Raw genomic sequence first — 11,438 nt, forward strand, 5'->3', positions numbered from 1 at the left:
CCTCTGACGGTTCTGTCGCCACAGGGAGCCTGGCTAGCTGAGACTGCATGGAAGGAGCATGATTTACAACTTGTTCATCTTATACAAAAAGGGAGAGAGCGCAACAGAAGCGGCAAATTAATGTTAATACATAAATAAGGAGCCATACAGGGTGAGAAGAGAGGGGACCTGTTTCTAGCCTTTAACATTTACCATGCTTATGTGGGTACTTAAGTCTGAGCTGCATCACTTCCCTGGGCAGGTTTTAAACCTGGAACATCTGAACGCCTGCTCAGGAGATGCATGGCTTAATTTCAAAACCATCTCAGTCCTTGCTCGGACTGAATTCCCAGGTGCTAAGACTGAGTGAGTGCTGATGGGACATAGCAGCAACTTTTTTTGCCAGATACTCATCAAGTTTTATTAGTTTTGTGGCATTATAAGCCAGAACTAAAAAGGAGATGTTTTCTTTGAGATCTTAGAACAAAGTGTATCATCCAACTCCGTTACCCTAGGACCGTAAATTCTGAACAGGGACTTTCAATGTGACTGTGTCTGTGCTTTTCTCTTAAACAGAGACGACATGGGAACGTGCAGCTGCATCTCTCCATTAGCTACCGAACAGCAAACTCTTAAAGCGAGGACAGCTACCAACCGCAGTTTGATATTTTAAAGCTATTAGTCTGGGCAGTGATCGTTTCTATTCTATATTCTAAATACTCCCATTGTGACTTGTACTTCACAGTGTTATAGAAATAAGCCATGCTATTCTTAACATGCCTCTATGGCTATAGCCTTTAATCAGCTTACTAACATAAACAAGCCCTGTCCTAAAATACATGGGCAAAAATACAGAAATAAAAAGCAGGAGCCAGTTTGCACGGCAATCATTTACACAACAACAGGTAACATTAAAGATATGTAAGTGGTACAGCCTCGGCTTCCTGGTGGGCAACCTGCTGCTGTGGAAGACCTCTAACTGCTCTGTTTGCATCGGTCATCCCGTGCTGCCGAGGCGACAGACTGGGAGCGGGTGCTACAAATAAAGTCACTGCCCTGAAAAACCCCGCTAAATTGCACTTGTATTCTGCACTGATTGACAGGGAACTTTTTAATGCATTACAGCACTCCCGGCAGATACCTGTTACGCTGAAGCTGTAACAATCCCAAGCCCTTTTAGGGGTACTAGGGAGGTGAAAAATGGAAAACAGCTCTATCGTTCTATTCATTTTATGTTATTATTTTACAAGAACAAGAAGCATCTCCAGATCAAAGGGCTAATAAGCACATATCTAAGCTCCTCCTGCCCTATCCAAATCCAAATCCCTTCCTGGCCTTCAGGCTCCTGAGCTGACCTTCCAAGACTGCTTTCCGGTCGTCCCGATGTCCCTGTGCCTTCCCTCATCCCACTTTTTAATAAAAGATCACACCAACCCTATTCAATTACCCAGTTCTCTCCTGCACAAACAGTCCCATTCTGCCAAACAGATCTGTACTTGTCAGCTGGGGAACGTGACCCATTATTTCAAAACCTTTGGCCAAGGGATAGAGCTTCCCAGCATAAGAAACAAGATCTAGAAATACCCAGAGCATATTACCCCGTTACATTCAGTGAAATATCCTGATCGCTCCAATCACACAGATCACAAACCGCAAGGACCTCGTTATTTAGTCTGATGGTATAAATATTTTCCCCGAGTCTGAGATATACCACCATTTTTGGACAATTAGCAAGAGTTCAGAGCATAAACAAAGATAATTACTTACTGCTGCCTAAAGGTAAACTTCCTTTTAGCTATGCTACGGACCATTAAGGAGTCCCCTCAGCAGACCCATACCTACCCTTGAAGGAGATAAAACTCTTCTTTTGAACGTTATTTCCCAGTATTTAACTGATAATAAATATCAAGATCAGTTTATGCGCACGTACAACCGTGCAAGCTAGCAAACCAGGGTAAGTTATCTTTGGCACGCACCACTTCAGGAGCAAAAGAGATAAGCTCCTAGACCGAGACAGCTCCTCCGCGCACTGAATCACGCTACGATGATTATGAAACCATCGGAGGTTACACTTCGCTTGGGCTCACACACACGTAAACATGAACCAAGTTAACCACCACTGCCAGCGCAAAAGGACTTCACCCACTGACTTCAGCGAAGGCTTGAGTCACCATGCAGCGGGCGCTAACCAAAGAGCCGCCGGACACACAGCCCGACGCACGACAGGGGAGCTGGTCAAGTGGAAGCTCCAAGACACTCTGCAAGCGTTTGGCTCAAAACTCTTCTACTTTTTAAAAAAAATATTGTGAAGAACGTAGCTTGCTGTTCCTGTTTTCCTCTGAAGGAGGTTATTTCCCTTCCTCTCATAAGCCGTGCTTACAGCTACGCCAATGCAACAACGCCTCTGTATCTACAATCCTGAACCAGCTGCGCTTTTTTTCCCTGTCCCTGAAGAGGAACTGATATTTTCCAGGACCTTGCATGGGCATAGTCGCATTCATATGAGAACCTAAACGCGCAGTTTGAAAAATCTTGAGAGACAAGTTTTTAAAAACGCTGCTGCATGCGTAGCGTGATGTTTGAGTTGTTAAAATAATTACATGATACGTTCATATAATAATAATAAAAAAAAAAGCTAACAAACACTTTGTAATTGTGCACCCACGATGCTACCTGGCGTTACATCAGAACCGTAGAGGATCAGGTTAAAACGAGCAGCGTTTAAACCCCCCACCTCCCTATCGAATAGTTCTACCTAAAAAGCAGAAAGGACACCTACCCCCCAAAGTCCTCCTCACCCGGTTACTTCTTGAAGCACTACTTCGGACAGAGCAAATACATAAAATTCATGACCAAAACATTGCCCAAGTCCTTGAAGAGCCGCTGCGCGGCAGCTGCAGCTCCTTGAAAGAAAATGGAAACGCTCACCGGGCTGCTCTGCCCCTCGGACCCCCCGAAGGGCGCCGGAGCGCGGCCGTGCCCGGGGGGGGAGCGCACACGCCGGGCCCCGCCGCCTCGGGCGGCTCCTTCAGCCCCGAGCTGCGGGGAAGGCGCTGCCGGCTCCCGGCTCCCCGCGGGGGCACCTGCGCCGGGGCTGCGCTCGGCCGGCGGCTCCCGGGCTGCCACGGCCGCGGTGAACAAAGGCAAACCCCGCACCGGAGCCCGCTCCCCCCCCCCACCAACCCGGGGCCGCTGCCGGCCGCAACGGGGGCGGCGGGGCCCCCCGCCCTCCTCCGGCGCCGCTGCGGGGCGAGCGGCGGCCGGGCCGCGGGGCAGGGCCGCGGGCCCCGGGGCGGGCTCAGGGGCAGCCGCCGGCCCCGCCGCTCCGCTCCCACCCGCCGGGCCCGGCCCCGGTCACGCCCCCCGCTCCCCGCGCCCCCCGGTAACGCCGCCCCCCCTCAGCCTCCGCCCGCCCGGGCCCCGGCCCCGGCCGCGGCCGCCCCCGCCCGCAGCTCGGCCCCGCCACCGCCCCTCTCAGCCCCGCCGGCCGGGCCGGGCCGCTCCGCTCCGCACCTGCCGCGGCCCACCCGCGGGGGCAAGGGCGGGCCGGACCGGGCCCGGCCGCACGGAGCGGAGCTCGGCCGGCACCGCGCCCGGACCCGCGCCCCCCGCCCGCCCCCGCCGACCCGACCCGACCCGACCCAACCCGACCTGCCCCGCGCCGCCGCCGCCACTACCGCGCCGCTCCGCTCCCCATCCAGCCGCCCCGCCCCCTCGCGCCCGCCCGCTGAGGGACGGCGCGGCCGCCAATCAGAGCCGCCACCCGGCGCGCCCGCGGCCCAATCCGCCGCGGGGGAGGCGGGGAGAGGGCGTGGGCCGGCCGGCGGCGGCAGCGACAGCCAATCAGGAGGCGGAACCGGGGCGAGGAGGGCGGGGCGGAGGATGAAAATCCCTTTTGTTCGCGGCGGCGGCGGCGGAGCGAGCGGGCGGCTGTGATTGGCGCGTCACTTCCGCCGCGGGCGGGCGGGGCGGGGGCGCGGCAGCCTCAGCCTCAGCCTCAGCCTCAGCCGTGGGCCGGGCCCGGGCCCGGTGCCCCCGGGCCTCGTCCCTCGCCCAGAGCCCGGGGCACAGCCCCGGCGAGTGCGGCCGCCCGGGAGCCCCCGCGGAGCCCGGAGCTGGGAGCGGGGCGGCGCTCCTCCGCTGGCTCAGGCCGGGCTGGAGCGGGCCCCCGGCCCGGGGCACCCCCGCTGCCCTCACGGTGCCCGGGGCAGCCCCGCTCCCCTCACACCGGCTCTGAGCCCCGCTCCCCTCACGGTGCCCGGGGCAGCCCCGCTCCCCTCACGGTGCCCGGGGCACCCCCACTGCCCTCACGGTGCCCGGGGCACCCCCGCTCCCTCCATGGCACCTCTGGGGCCCGCTCCCCTTGGGATGCCCCGGCCTGAACCTGGCCTTGCTCCCGAGGGCCATGGTTTCCCTGCAGGTGTTTATAGCACTGCTGCTGTGTTTGCGAAGCAATATTAGAATACGCGCTGTCCTGCAGCGTGACTCACCTGGGCAGGCCGCCGGCGTGGGCGCGGTACCTGCCGGCCGTCACAACTTCCCTCCGATGATCTTTCGCAAGCGCCGAGCGATGCGGCGATGGCAGAAGCGGGCACCGCGCAGAGGTGTGGCGGAAAGCTTGGCGCGTTCAGCTTTCCTTACCTGCTCTCAGCTGAGGAAAGAGCCCAGAAGGCGCTGGAGGCTGCTGCCGGAGGGAATGTCGCCCACGGGTGCCTCAGCTGGAGCGGGTGCTGCTGGGCGGCCAAGCTGTTGAGGGCAGCAGGTTTTTTTGCTGCTGGAGCTGCTTACCCAGCAGTCTGCTAAGCCGGCGTGGCAGCTGAAACGAGAACTAACCCCTTTCTGTGGAGAACACGGCCAATCGTTCCGTCTCTGACCTTCCTACGAGATGTGTGTGGCATTGCTAACGCGCTCAGTTCTGAAGAGCTGAAACCCGTTTTCAGCAGCCTGCCCCGTGCTGCAGCACGGGGCCTGCACCATCGCATGGTGACACGGGCTATGAAACCAGCACTTTCTAAAGTCGAAATTTCTGAATCCACTGCAAAACGTAGTGTCACATAGTGACAAGATTTTACACAGTGACAACGCCAGCAATAAACCTCGCCTCTAGCCATTGCAGTCTCCTGTCTAGTATGTTCGGAAGAAGATGCTTTTGTCTAGACAGGGTTGTCTGAGCATTATTTCCCAGCCTTGATAAACACTGGAGCTTTTGCAGTGCCTCTGGTCTAGCAATCTCAGAGCCCAGCGGGGAAAAAAAGCCTGTGGGCTGCCTCTCCTGAGCTGTGCCGGGCTGTAGGTGCCCTCGTGGCACTGCCGAGCGGTTGGTACATTAAGACCTCTAATTGCGATTACCTTTCTCTTACACCGCGCTTCTCCTGTCTCTCTGCCTTTCACTTGTTGTCTCTTCTTTTATCCTTAGAACATGGTTTTAGGGCAGACGTCCTTTCATCATGTGCATGAAAAATGGTAGCAGCTCGTACCAGGCTTCCCGCTCATGGGCTTTTCTTTACTTCCAACGCACCATTTACTTCACTTCCACCCCCACGAGAGAAGCGACCCTGCTGGGTGAAGCCCTTGGAAGAGCAAGGATGGGCTGGAGAGGGCGTAAGGGGAGGAGGATGCTCCGAGAAGGCCAGGCAGCCCCAGGGAAGAGGTGGCTGCTGGCAGAGGGAGAGCGGCCGTCGGCAGGAGGGTCACTTGCTGTCTGCGGCTGGAGAAAAGGGGAAGGGTGCTAGCAGAGTGCCACAAACGAAGGAAGTCGGACAAAACAAAAGCTGACTTAACTCACCACATCCTGCGAGTGTAGGACACAGAGCCCGCCAGGGAGGTGTAGGCTGTAGGCTGGCCCAGCAGCTCATCTCCCTGGAAGAAAAAAAAAAACCCCAGGCTTTGGGGAAAAAAGTGGGTAGAGACTGAGAGCCGTACTGAGGGGTTATGGCCAGGTGGGGGATTCACGCTCGCACATCACCGCAATGACTGCCCTTCCGATACAGGGGGCTTTCCCAACCACCTGCACTTCTGCATTGGCGTCAAGAATTGAAATCCAATGCTTCCATGGCATTCATAAACCGAAGCAAACGCCCATGGGTGCGGCTGAGGACAGTGGTGGGCACCAGCGGGTGTCTGCACCCCGGCCACCCCGCAGCTCGGGGCAGTGCAGCCCAGCAGCAGGCTGGCCAGGACCCCCCACCTCAGGAACGGCCGTGGATTTGGGAACAGACGTGGGTTTGGGACTGGCCGTGGATCTGGGACTTGGCCATGGCTTTGGGACCGGCCGTGGTTTTGGGACCGGCTGTGGCTTTGGGAACAGGTGTGGATTTGGGAACAGGTGTGGATTTGGGAACAGACATGGGTTTGGGACTGGCTGTGGATCTGGGACCAGCCATGGATCTGGGACTGGCCATGGGTTTGGGACAAGCTGTGGATCTGGGACCGGCTGTGGCTTTGGGAACAGGTGTGGATTGGGGAACAGACGTGGGTTTGGGACTGGCCATGGCTTTGGGACCAGCTGTGGATCTGGGACCGGCCGTGGCTTTGGGACCAGCCGTGGATCTGGGACCGGCCGTGGCTTTGGGACCAGCTGTGGATCTGGGACCAGCTGTGGATCTGGGACCGGCCGTGACTTTGGGACCAGCTGTGGATCTGGGACCAGCTGTGGATCTGGGACCGGCCGTGACTTTGGGACCAGTTGTGGATCTGGGACCGGCCGTGGCTTTGGGAACAGGTGTGGATTTGGGAACAGAGGTGGGTTTCGGACCGGCCGTGGCTTTGGGACCAGCCGTGGATCTGGGACCGGCCATGGATCTGGGACCAGCTGTGGATCTGGGACCGGCCGTGGATCTGGGACCAGTTGTGGATCTGGGACCGGCCGTGGATCTGGGACCGGCCGTGGATCTGGGACCAGCTGTGGATCTGGGACCGGCCGTGGATCTGGGACCAGCTGTGGATCTGGGACCAGCTGTGGATCTGGGACCGGCCGTGGATCTGGGACCGGCCGTGGGTCCGGGCCCTGCGCCCCGTTCGCGTGGCTGGAGCTCCCCCCCGTGTCCGCAGCGCTCGCTGCACGGCGGGGCCGGCGGCAGGACCGGGCTCTGCCTGCCCAGGGGCTGAACGGGAGGGTTTGATTTTTCGAGAACTGCCGCACTGGAACAGTTTTTCCAAGTGCCACAACATCCAACTAAAACGCCGTTTACGTTTGCATCTGCAAGCAGCAAGGAAGGGTTTGCATGTCCAGGCTGGCGCAGATGAAAGGCGCGGTAATGCCGGCTGGCTGCACGTTTCTGTGCTGCTGCCGCTGCGAGCATTCCCGTCGCTGCCCGATCCCGCTCTTGGAAACACAGGAGAAAGGAGACCTTTGTGCGGAAAGAGCTTTGCATCAGGCTGATGACTGACTGGCGATGAATTGAGCATGTAAAGGTCACAGATGCATGAGTTACATCAGGGAACATCTGGCACCAAAAGCTGCTCTGTTCTGGGGCTCGCTGAGGACATTCGGTGAACCCGGCGCAGCTGAAGAGCAAACATCTGAAGGGGCTGGGAGTCCTAAACGTCCTAGGTGGTCTCAGGGAGGGCAAGCTAAACAACTGCAGCCTTGAAACCCAGCAAATTAGTACAGATGAGACAAAAAACCATTTCTTAGCAGAGGACACATGCTCACGCAGGAAAAATATATTCAGTTGCCTGCTGGTCTGAGTTTGGGGGGAAAAAAATCAGCTGCACAGGAGGCGGTGGCTTTTCGGGTCTGGAAGCCATGTCTCTCCAGGCTGTTTGGCCACCTTCTTTTCTGTTTGTTATTTTTAGCATGCAGCTGATTGCCAGGTGTGTCAGATATGGGCAGAAAAATGAGGTACCTGCCCGGGAGCGCACGCAGCGTGGATTTCTGATGTACGGAAACAGCAGAGAAGTGCCACGGTGAGGGCAGACACACATCAGCGCACACCTGCCCGTATGTCAGGGGAAGCACAGGTACGCGCAGGTGGTTCTGGTTTGTCTCTATCTATAGCAGGTGCCACGAGTCAAAGAGAAGAGCAAGCGGCTCTAAGGGCTGTGCGGGGGCCCGCGGGCTGGGAGCGGGAGGGCTCTGCAGGGGGCCCGGGGCACGGCCACCCTCCGCTGGCGCGGTGCAGGCTCGCGTCACGCTGGAGAACACTGACAACCAAAAAAGCTTCAAACGCCGAAGAGGAGGGAACACAGCGCTAGGAGCGGGGCGACTGCTCCTGAAGTGTCACGGGTAAGAGAGATAAACCACAGCCACAAACAATTAGAAAGAAGCACATCTGTCATGTTTGTGATGCTGTCAGAACAAGAATCCACCTGGGAAAAGAGCCAGCCCTGCCTCGCTGGGAGTTATATATTTTTTCTTTTTAAATATTGTATGACATCCATCTCTATAGCTGTCCGCTGTTTGTGCTGGCATGTGGGTGTGTATTTCTGAAGGCTCCCCATATTAGCAGAAGATCTATAGTCTCATTCTAGAAATTTTGCTGCTATAAAAATATATTCTGTTTTTGACTGAGTGTTTTTTTCTCCTCTCCTGAAACTCTGGAGCCGTGTAAAATAGCTTCATAAAACTTGTACGGCTTTTTAAAGCAGAAGTTACTGCCTTGCCTTGCTTTTAAAAATGCACCCTTGATTTTAAATGTTGCAGTATTGTTTGCTTTTAAACAAGCGAATGCTGAAGAGATGCTATAAACTCCTTTTTTATTTTGTTGCTTATCGAGAAAAATCCAATTATACCTAAGGGAAACCAGATTGAAGCATTTCATAAAAATATATGGTATACAAGCAAGCGAAGCCTCAGTCTTCCAAAGTAAGCGTGCAAAAAAAGCACGCTTTTTTTCAGCATTATCCCTTGAGCAAATACCCTCTCTTGGGAACACTGTGGTACCCAAATTACCAGCACGAGCCCTTCCTCTGCACCAGAAAGGCCTTTGACCAGCATCGGCTCGCTCGGGGCGGAGCGAGAGCTGCGGGAGCCCTGGATCCAGCCCCGGGTCCAGACGGGCGTCCCCGACGGCACGGAGCGGCCGTCGCCAGCACCAGGCCAGGGCTGCGGGGACGTGGGGAGCCCACCCCGCGCCGTGCCGGAGCTTGGCTGCCGAGGGCCGGCCCTTGCCTGGGCCACGGGGCTGCGGCTCCCTGTCATTGCTACAAATGTCTTTGTAAAACCCACGCGGGAGATCTTGGTGCTGCTCCCGGCCTCTGCTACGACCCTTGGGAAAAGAGGCTCGGCTCAGCGGGAAAGCGACTCTTGGCCAAGGTTTTCCTGCCTGCGAAGCTGGGGCTATCGCTGCTTGTGTCTCTTGAGTGTTCTGCCTTTCAACGAAGGATGCGAAGTGCTGGAGTGAGCATATTAGAGCAGCAAAGAAGCAGCTCCAGCTCAAAGGATGTTTGGAAAACCCTTTTTCCAATCAGGCAATTTGCAATTTCAATTCCTAAGTGTTCCCCTTTCATTCCTTGGCACTCTAGCTCCATCTGAATTGGCTTTCTCAGCACTTCAGAAAGGCTTATGTTTCATTGTGTAAGATTTAACAGCCATCGCTTCTCCAAAGGTAATACAGAAATGTCTTTTTTATGACATAAGAGGGAGATTTCTCATTTGGGAAGCTGATTCTTTGTTGTTACTGAATGACTGCTTTCAGTGCATCCTTTGTGCAGCTTTGATCTAGTAACTAATTTTTTCTATGAAAAAACTAAAAGAAATTTTGTTGGTATTTCTGATAAATGGAAGTATCTGCTGAAAGGAAATAAAATTTGCTTCTCTATCTTTATACATACACATCATACATATTCATACGTACATACTTAAATATATAAGACCCTTCGGGACGCTGCCTGCATTCGTGTAGCCCTGCAGCTGAGCAAACCGGTCGCTGTGTCTCCAGCAGTGACGTGCTCAGCCCCAGCTTTGCTCTGCACGTGCTGTCTCGCATGAAGCTGACAGGTGAAGTCCTCGCCCAGTCCAGTCACAGACCCAGCCCAGCAACCGTCCCCGGCTTTCTAAATCTCTTCAGATAATTTCTCTTTCTCTCCATGGGCGTTTATTCATCCACTGACTCATCCACCGGCCTTTCACGCAGGCTTCATGTCCCTTTGCTGGGAGCAGAGGGGCAGGCTGGGGGAGCAGCCGGGGCAGCGCGGGGCCCGTCCGTGCATCCCGCAGCCCGTCCGTGCATCCCGCAGCCTGTCCGTGCATCCCGCAGCCTTTGCTTCCGAGCACGTGGCATTGAACTCCCGCGGGCCGGCTCTCCAGCCTTGCTGGACGAGGACAGCCAGACCGGTCTGGGCAGGGAGCTTCTTGCTGCACCCAAAGTATTAATTACAGGCAGCAAGAAGAAATGTCACTTTGCTCTCCTGAACTTGTGTAGCAATTTACCAGGAAAAAGCACTCCAGGAGCTGCTGGTTTAGTGGATGACTTTCCCGACAGTGATTGAATGCTTTGATAAGAAGCAGGAGTTTGTTTGCCACCTCATTTACCATGCTGGGCTCTTTCTGCAGAACACATAATACTGTTGTTGCCAGACCAGGGCGTAAAAGAAGTAGAAAACAGAAATATACTTGGAAATGACCCTCACCTAACAGCACAGCCCATGGTCTCGCTTTCTTTGAATTACCCTACGCTCCACGTGTTGGGAAATTGCTTTCTCTGACGGATGATTGCTCACCAAAGCCCTGGGACCCTGATTGATTTCTGTGCCTCTGCAGCTGGGAGAGCAGAGCAGGGAGAAGCGTGAAAACCAGGACAAGAAATGGGAAGGACAAACTGTCCCTGAACTGACCAAGCAGCGGGCTGGCTGGCTGATGTTTCCTAATCATCCCTCTAAGTGGAAAGGAGGGGGAAGACCAGGAACTGTGCGGTGCTCACACAGCTCACGGGCAGCAGCGATGTAAATTAGCCCTCGCTTTGACAGCTCGCAGCAGTTCGGGGTCCTCCCGCAGCCCTCCCGCACGAGGCCCTCCGTGCGACCGCAGGGATCTGCTAGGGAAATGCAGCCTTGGAGCTCATCTGCCAGGGCTGGTTCTCGCAGAAATCCCAGGACGATGATGGATCATTTTGCCAAGGGACCACACAAGGGGGGGGGGGGGGGGGAATCACATTATATCCAGAACAAGCTTGTTAGCCAGCAGTGACAGTAAACTTACGCAGAAGCTTGCCAGAGGTGACACCACCCCAGCCTCGAAGCGGGTTGTCCTAACGAAAGGAATCAGCTGTTCTGCACAGTGACAGAGCCGGGAAGGGAGAATTCTTCAGCGGTCCTCCAGTTTACTTTCAGTTGATGTGAAAGGCATTGATTAAATCAAATTATTCTAAAATGCAAAACAAGCTTACGAGCATCAGCTCCCTGGCCAGTCCAAACTTCCAAAAAGTTTCTTCCTGTTATAATTGAAATACTTTGTATTTGAATTAGCTAGGATTAGGGGTGACCATACCAAACTGTGATTTTCTGGAGAGGTTTTCTGA

This window comes from Pelecanus crispus, chromosome 17 (genome assembly GCF_030463565.1).
Source record: "Pelecanus crispus isolate bPelCri1 chromosome 17, bPelCri1.pri, whole genome shotgun sequence".
NCBI classification, from domain to species: Eukaryota; Metazoa; Chordata; class Aves; order Pelecaniformes; family Pelecanidae; genus Pelecanus; species Pelecanus crispus.